We start from the raw sequence: 9,317 nt of genomic DNA on the forward strand, positions 1-9,317 counted from the left end.
CATACTACCTTCTACAGCCAGACGCCCGGCGCGTTCTCGAGCAGGAAAGCACGTAATACGACATAAGTGGTGAATCCGACGTGAAAGCTTGAGGTAGAAGGTATTGGATTTTGGTTGATTTTATCTTTATTTTTTATGGAAAACGAAAATAAAAATTTTGAAGGATTTTTGGGAGAAATTTCTGGTGGGGAGTCTTCTAAAGGACAAGGTATGCACATGGATCCATCTATTGCTAGTTTGTTTCAAGCCTTCTCATTGTCAATGCAGCAACAGCAAAGCAATGATCGAAAGGAAGCTTTGGCAACCAAAGCATTGCAAGCAGTGGTCAATAAAATTGATCAATTTGATGGGAGGAATATTTCAAGGTATTTAAGATGTTATGTTCGTGAAATGGAATTAAATCGGGTTTCTGAGAAGAAAATGGTTGCACTATTTGGACTTGCCACGATACCGGAGATAAGGGACCACATTACATCGATTACGGATCGTTGTGGGAATTCATGGGAGGATTTTTCACATGCATTGAAAGACGAATATTTCTTGGAAGATGCTGATCGCGTTACTAAAAAGCTGTTTCTGGGATGGATTGAACGGCCCAATATGAATTTGCAAGCAACAGAGCTACTAAGGGAATTTGAGAGGCAGTACTCTCAATTATCGAAGGTAGAAAAATTGACATTGGAGCCGAGCAAAGTTGATTTATTTCTTCAAGCTGCTGATGGAGAATTGCAAGAGAAATTAAAACCCCTTCTTGAAGACAAAGAAGAAGATGAAGGATTGACAACGAAGTCGAAGAACGTTGAAGATGCGGTGGGGTTGCTTACAAAAAAAGAAAGGAGGAAGGATAGGAGTAATATTCCGAAACAAGTACAAGCATCCAAAGCTCCAGTACGTACTACACCACCGACAATGCCTACAGTTCAACCTTCGACATCCTTGTCAAAGAAAACAGATATGGGTATGGAAGAAATTATACGAGGAATGCGAGATCTTCAAATCAAATTGGCAAGACTTGAAGAGAATACTTCTATAAACAATTCGAAGAATGTTTCAAAACAAGGATATGTACAAAGATGCATTTGGTGTGATGATGCTTCACACACTAGAAAAGATTGCAATGAATTTAATAATATGATACGGCAGGGAATTATTTGCTGGAAAGATGGGAAGATAGCATTGAAAGATAGGGAGGATCTTCTTCAAACCAATTTTGGCAAGGGAGGAATGAGAGCATTGGTTCAAGATTACTTAAAAGGGCATGAAACAGTAGCACGAGAAAGTGCAAGTTATGGTGCTAGAGTAGATGATGAAATTGGTGGAAGTACGGAAACTAGTGAGTTTTGGGCTTCTGCCGTTTCTACAATGCAAGAAGGGAAATTACCTCGAGAAGCGTTATTGAGAACTGCAGCTACAATACGTGGAAGAACAGGTTGGGAGGATCCCGTTGAGTCTCTTTCAGTTCATGCATATATTGCTAAGAGCCAACATGAAGCTTTGATGGAAGAGAAAAGACGGAGAAATTTTGATGATACTAGAGAAGGAAATTCTTTTAAGAGGCAAACTCGAGGAGACAAGGCTCGGGAGGCAGCTTCACAAGAATTGCCTGTAAAGGATACCTCAGCATCATTGGGAGAAAAAACAACGGAGACAAAAGATAAGGACAAATCAATTGCTTATAAGCTACTTTCTGACATTGAAGCGGCAACAAATTTGAAAGGGGTGTTGGAAGAACGTATATTAAACGCTAAGGTGGAATTCACATTGAAAGAAGTCTTGGGAATTGCAAAGAAGGAGTTTCATGATGTTATCATTGACAGCATTAAGCGAAAGAGGCAATTAATGAGCGAAACTGGAATGAGTCATGCTATTGACGCAAGAATATGTAGAGATGAAGAAGAGGTTGATATTGGTTACAAGCAACCAACAAATGAAAAGAATGGGTATAATCAGCGAGTACATTTCGAAGATTCTAGTGACAAGGGAATGGAAACTTTGAGCCATTATACTCGAAAGCATTGGGCAAGGGCAACTACTGAGGTATTGGTGAAGGTAGGAGATATAGAAGAACCAATAGTTGCTTTGGTGGACCATGGTTCTGAAATAAATCTCATGTCTAAAGATCTTTATAAGAAGCAAAAATGGCCAATTGATATGGAACATGGATGGGCAATACGAGCAGCTAATAACACACGAGGCGAATTATATGGAGCTTGTCCAGATGTCAAAATTCGGATTGGGGATGTTGCTACGGAGCAACATTTCTTCGTTCAAGATACAACGTCTTATCCGTTGATTTTAGGACAACCTTATATCACGGCAACACGGATGGAAACAAAGGTACTTGACGATGGTTCTGCTTATGCAAGGGTACGGAGCGAAGATGGGAGGAAAGCTATACAATTTCTAACAGTACCTCCTAACCATGAACGGAATCGAGATAGGTTGAGGGAGAAACCATTGCCAAAGATTGTTGAAGGATTTAAGGATTTTGGGGAGGTACCACTGTAAAGCGAGATTATGGAGGTACAAAAGAGGAGGTACTCTCACGAGATGAAGGTGCCTTTGATGCGAGTTTTATTGGTATATTGGAGAATGGAAATATTATGTATAAGAAAGTTGAAGATTTTAAAAGAAAAGAAAGAAAAAGATTATATGATATTGAAGGACAGTTACGCAAGATAGGTACATTGCAAGATGATGAGAGGATTTTGGGTGTTTATGAAGAAAATGGGCTGGAAGATTCATTGGAATTGATTACATCTATTGAGGTAGGGGATAATGATAAGATTGTTGAGATTCATTCGAGAGAGGTTTATACCATGCTTGAATCTTTTCAAGCACCAGAAGTCACAGTAGAGACGAGATATAAAACGGCAGATAAGAAGGTAAAGCCTGTTGCCGGACCATTACCAGAGGATTCTAAAGAACAAATGGGAGAAGCATCAAAAGAAGCAAGTTTAAGAGATCCAATGAGTATTGGACATCAGTTTACTGAAGAGACTTTTGAAGAATTGAAGATTGGTTCTGATGGTTCTTTATTGCCAGAGGAAATTACTTGCTTCAAAAAGATGTTGACTAAACAAGGTAGATCGTTTGCCTTCGAATCTCATGAAATTGGATGTGTGGATCCAAATATTATAACACCTATGGTTATCTTCACTGTACCGCATGTACCTTGGAATCTAAGGCCGATTCCAGTACCGAGGGCACATTTACCTAAATTGGTCGAACTATTGAAAGAAAAGATAAAGATGAAAATATTAGAACCTTCATTTGCGCCGTATTCTAGTCGATGGTTTACGGTACCTAAGAAGAATGGGTCACTGCGGTTTATTCAAGATATGCAGCCGGTGAATGCTGTAACTGTCAGGAATGCAGGAATTGGACCTATTGTGGATGAATTTGCTGAGGCGTTTGCTGGAAGGGCGATCTATTCAATGGGTGATTTGTATTCAGGTTATGATCAATTTCAACTTGCCGAAGGAAGTAGAGATATGACAACGATGAGGACACCGCTTGGATTGGTTAGAATGTGCACTCTTCCTCAAGGCGCGACCAACTCAGTTGCGCATATGATGAATGGGATGAATAAGGTATTGAGAGATTTTATCCCGGAAAAGACTATGCCTTTTCTGGATGATGTTCCTATAAAAGGGTGCAAAGAAGGAGACAAGGATGAAACTTTAGATACGAGGGGGTGTCGCAGATATGTTGTTGATCATATACAAGATTGTGAAAAGATTTTAACTCGGCTTGGAGAAGTTCATCTTACATTATCGGGTATGAAGTCCATATTTGGAGTGCGAGAGGTTGTAATTGTTGGACATTTATGCGGATCTTACGGAAGAAAACCAGATCCGACTAAAGTTGATGCAATTGGAAGGATGAAAGAGGATTGTGGTTCTTTAACAGAGGTTCGCAGGTTTTTGGGTGCATGTGTATTTTATCGAATCTGGATCCCTCATTTTGCTCACATAGCGGATCCATTATATGAACTGTTACGCAAGGGTTACCGATTTGAATGGGAAGAAAGGCATATTCAAGCAATGCAAAGATTGAAGAAATTATTGATGTCACCTCCAATATTGAGGAAGGTTGATTATAAGTGCAATAGACCAGTGATTCTTACTGTAGACGCTAGTCCAATTGCCGTTGGATGGACTGTGGATCAAGATGATTCGAATGGGAATAGATTTGCAGTTCGATTTGGGGCTAAAGTTTTAAGTATTCGTCAGAGTGCATATTCGCAAGTCAAAAGAGAACTTTGGGGAGTCATTTCGGCTATGAAAGCTGAAAAGGACTATTTGATTGGGGCAGTAGTAGTAATTGAAACAGATTGCTTGCCATTGCTTGGAATGATTATTAACTGTTCAACGCCAGATATTGCAATGTTGAGATGGATTGCTTATATTAAGTCACTAAATCTAGAATTTAAGCATATCACTGGAAAGGACAATTTAGTAGCAAACATGCTATCTCGAGCAAGATACGAGAGGGAGGACGAAATGGTTGAAGACATTGATGATGTCGGATTGAAATTCTATTCAATATCAAATCTCAACAGAGAAGACAAGCTATTTCTTGAAGAATCTTATGAAGGAGAATTATTGGATATTGGTCATTATTTGAATACCGTGTCTAAGCAGGGGAATTGGTCTACAGAAAAATTCAAACAAATAAGAAAAAAAACATATGGATTTTTACTTCGAGATGGATTCTTATGGAAGAGACCGAAGAAAGGAATTGGGATGCCACAACGAGTGATAGGCAAAAGGGAAGAAAAACTAAAATTATTAAAGGAGTTTCATGATAGTTTATGGGCAGGCCATAGAGGAATCTGGGCTACTTTTGCTAAACTCAAGGAACGATATTGGTGGAAAAATATGTATCGAGATGTGCTCTCATTTGTAGAGTCATGTGAAATCTGTCAATCGTATTCTAATATCCGACATCGAGATGGTCTTCATCCTACGTATCCTCTGGCTATTCATTTTAAATGGGTTGTTGATTTGGTTATTATGCCGGTTGGATTATGGCAGATGAGATATTTGGTTTTAGCTCGTGAAGATTTATCAAATCAAGTAGAAGGAAGAGCATTGAGGACAAAATCTACAGAAGGGATTTGTAGGTTTTTGCTTGAAGATGTCATTTGCCGTTACGGGTGCGTAGGAAAAATCACTGCAGATCGTGGAGAATTAAATGCACAAGAAGCTCGTAAGTTCTTTGAAAAATGTGGAGTTAAACTATCACTGACTACTGCTTATAATCCGGAAGGGAATGCGAAAAGCGAATGCGGTCACCCGCCGATTGTGAAAGCATTAGTTAAAGCTTGTAATGGGAAGGTTAAAGAGTGGCCACGGCTTTTGTCATTTGCATTATGGGCTGATCGAACAACACATAGTTCGGTGACAGGATATATGCCAGTAGAACTTATGACAGGTCAAAAACCAATTATGCCGATTGAAGAAAAGGTACTTACTTGGAGTATGCTACCATGGGAAGATGGATTGACAAGAGAAGAACTTCTGGCTATTAGGATTCGACAATTGGAGCAAAGAACGGAAGATGTCCAGATAGCATTGGAAAGGTTAAAAAGAGCAAGGTTACAAAACAAGGCGCGATTCGATAAGCAACATCGATTGAGACCAAAAGCAATCGAGGAAGGTGACTGGGTACTTATTTATGACAATAGTCTGGATAATCAACATAGTACTTTGCGGAAATTTTCAAAACGTTGATTTGGACCATATGTTGTAACAACTGTTCATGATAATGCGACTTACTCATTACGGGAGTTAGATGGTACAAAATTGAAAATACCAATTGTAGGGAAGAGAGTAAAAATATTTAAACGAAGACACGCAGAGATGAATATGGAAGACCTTAATGAAGGTACAGAGATTCCGCAGCAAGAAGATGAAAGTGATATGGATAATGAAGGTGACGAAGACGAACTGGAAAAAGACGTAGGGGATATATTCTGAATCAAACAGCAATTGGGTAAATTGGTGCATACCGGAGGATGCACAGGTTCAGAGGGGGTGGATGTCGTGTTGTAACACGAGTATATAGTGAAAATAAAAAGAAAGGGGAATTTTATTAATATTCAGTTACCTCGAATATTGGGAGCATCGACCAACTCCAGTACAAATACTGAGTGGTAAGGTTCAATGACTCCGTTACAGTCAGTCGGGGCATACTGGAATGCCCCATTCGATTCCAATAACGGGAGTCAGCAGGAAGAGAAGGACCAATTCACACGACGGGTTCGAGGAACCAATTGGATCCAATTTCGAGAATCCAATCCGGGTCCTCTTACCTAATATGAGACCTGTATTGGTGGGGCAACCCAATGTAGTCTAGTTACGGAAAATCCAGGTCTTACTACGGGTCTTAGCCAATCTGACGCGAAGACCAATTTGACCCAATTACGGGAACATCCAGGTTACTACGGGCATCTTTCCCAATATAGGACCTGAATTGGTCGGGCGACTCAATGTGGTCCCGATTACGGGGTTCGATTCTGTTTCAAGCTGTCCTGTTCTCTGTGCCGTCTCAGGGAACGTTGTTTTCGGTAAATGGATTTCTTAAAGGTAAAAACGGAGGAGAAAGCTTGAGGTGGGAGCCAATTCCGGATCTAAGACGGAAGATTGAAGAAATTCAGAGGATAAGGTTAGGGGGGATATAGTTTTGGAGTGGTGTGGGTTTTTATGGGGGGATGGGAGGTTTTTTGAGATCAAGGGAATTAGAGAGAGGAGCTTCATGCTTCGGGTCGGGGAAGGAAAGACATAGAATTTGGATTTTTCTTCTTCGTAGAGTTTTGGGAAGACTGAGGCAATCGCTGCTGAAGTCAGTGTTGTAATGGTGAATCGGGATTTTTAAATGAAGTGGGTTTGAATACTCTTGACTGTTTTGTGAAATCGAGTTACGTCTGTGATTGAAGGATTAAAAGGGTGTCTATAGGATTGAGTATGCGGAGTGAATGAAATTTACTGGGTTAATCTAACAAGACAGTCAGTGGATACGAGATCGTAAGTACAAAGCAGTATTGAAGGTTAACAGTTTGGGTTGTACGGGGTTCTCTGTAACGTCAAGAGACCTACCGACTGGGGCAAAAAGGACTTCGACAAGCAGTCGAAGAGCACCCGTATAGATTTACGGTACATTGTTGCAGTCGTTTATATTCCAGCAGTCAAAAACTGATAGACTGCTTGACTATCGGCGAATCTTCATACTACCTTCTACAGCCAGACGCCCGGCGCGTTCTCGAGCAGGAAAGCACGTAATACGACAACGTTATGAGGAAGCTGAGGTCCAAGATCATTCTCACAATAGCATGGCATCCACAAGGAGATGGCCAAATAGAGAGGATCAATGGAATTTGTTCAATGTACCTAAGACATTTTGTGGCAAGCGATTATAAGAATTGGATCAAGTAGCTACTTATAGCCAAGTTTAATTATAATATTAGCCAAAATGAATTTTTAGATAATTGTCACGGCCATAATCATGTAAGCTAATAATTACATATAGAAATAAGTAGAAGTAAGTAAAAGTAGATAAAAGTAAGTTAATTCTATAATATTTAATATAGAAGCTTCCTAAAAACTTCTTAGACACTGCTTTGACTTCATAGGTGTCTTTAATTGACTTTTTGGATTAGAAACGTGGTCAACAAGTTGGCCATGTGCCACACATGTTGTTAGCTTGAAGATCAAGCTAACTATGTAGCCCACACGTAGAAAAACTTGCCTTGTAAGTCAAGGCATGTGCCCTACAAAGTCAATACATATTAGAGGTCCTATAGAACATTGCCACGTAGCCCCTAGTTAGATAGTATATATAGAGACAAGAGTGAAGGCTTCTTCACTCTTGTCAACTCCTTTCTTGCTTCTAGTCTAGTTTCAAGGGTCTCTAGTTTTCTTGTCTTTTGGCAATAGCCATTCCAGTTTCTCTTTCAATATATATACTTATTTATTTATATTTTGTTACCTCTCTTTGAGTGAAGGCTCACTTGTCTGAATTATTTTTCATCGAGTTCTTGTCCTTGACAGTAATACACCATTCCAAATGGCTCATGATTTTGATGTGCTTAGGTCAATTGATTTGATTAAAGTCAGACAAAGTGACAAGCTTACTTTAAATGAAGTAGATGGCGTAAAGGAAAGCCATTACAAGTACCATGAGAGTGAGACTAGAGGCAGCCCAAAGTTGATATAAGAAGTAAGTTGATAAACATAAGAGAGATGTGCAATACAAAAAGGAAGATAAAGTGTGGTTGAATATGAATAACTTTACTTGCCCTATACACCTCACTCCCAAGTAGACTCAAAAATAGGCAAGGCTCTATGTAATTGAGTGAATATTGTACAAAAATATCTATATGCTAGACGTTCCAAAAAGATTGAAGTGGCATCTAGTTTTTTATGTAAGTATTTTTAAAAGGTTTGTAGATGATGAAAAAAGATTTTACAAAGAAAAGGCGCAAGTTCCACCTTAGGAGGAGGTATGAGATGAAACCATGGGTCAAGTATTAGCCATACTTGATAAGAAATGAAATAATGTCAAGGGAGTGCAATATTTATGCACCATTAAAGGTTACCCACCATACAAATTTCAAAGGATTAATGAACATAATCTGAGACATGTGTAGTGCTTAGTAACCACTTTCAATAAGAGAGTAGGTGAGTATAGAAAAGGGAGATCCATGCAAAAGTAGTTGAAGAACTAAAGACTTCAATTAACAATAAGAAGTGTTCTACAGCAAACTTGAAGATGATGATATCTTTGCTCCAAATGGGAGGAAGAGGGTCACATAAGAAATCCTACATAATACAAAAAAAGGGGATTGTAAAAAGAAGCTATAGAAAATTTGAGCATCTATTGTATTGGGCAAAGTAATGGAGTGGAGAGGCTTCAAAGCTTGGAATAGATCTAATGGCAATAGCGTCGCAAATGGAGATATAAGTTTTTCAAAAGTATGAGGAGCATTGAAAAGATTTCAGCCCAAGGTGACTCCATAGAAGGCAACCTTAAAGCGTTTGTATTAGGCGGATATAAGACCTTGAGCGACCAGGCCTAAACGATCATCTTTTCTTAATGGATTTCTCGTTGAGTGATCGCAAATCACCTCCATAAGTTAGAGAAGAGTAGTGAAGCAAGATAGATCTCAATTAAGAGATTTAGCTGCTGAGATAAGTCTCATGGCAGCACAAGCTGTTATAACTTGCAATCAAAGATGTGGGTTTTCAAAGTTGCTTATTAAAGATAACTAGTGAAAAGTTGGAGGCAAAATATACAAGAACGTAAGAAGGAGG

The sequence above is a fragment of the Physcomitrium patens genome, chromosome 3 (assembly GCF_059467195.1).
Source record: "Physcomitrium patens ecotype Gransden chromosome 3, ASM5946719v1, whole genome shotgun sequence".
NCBI classification, from domain to species: Eukaryota; Viridiplantae; Streptophyta; class Bryopsida; order Funariales; family Funariaceae; genus Physcomitrium; species Physcomitrium patens.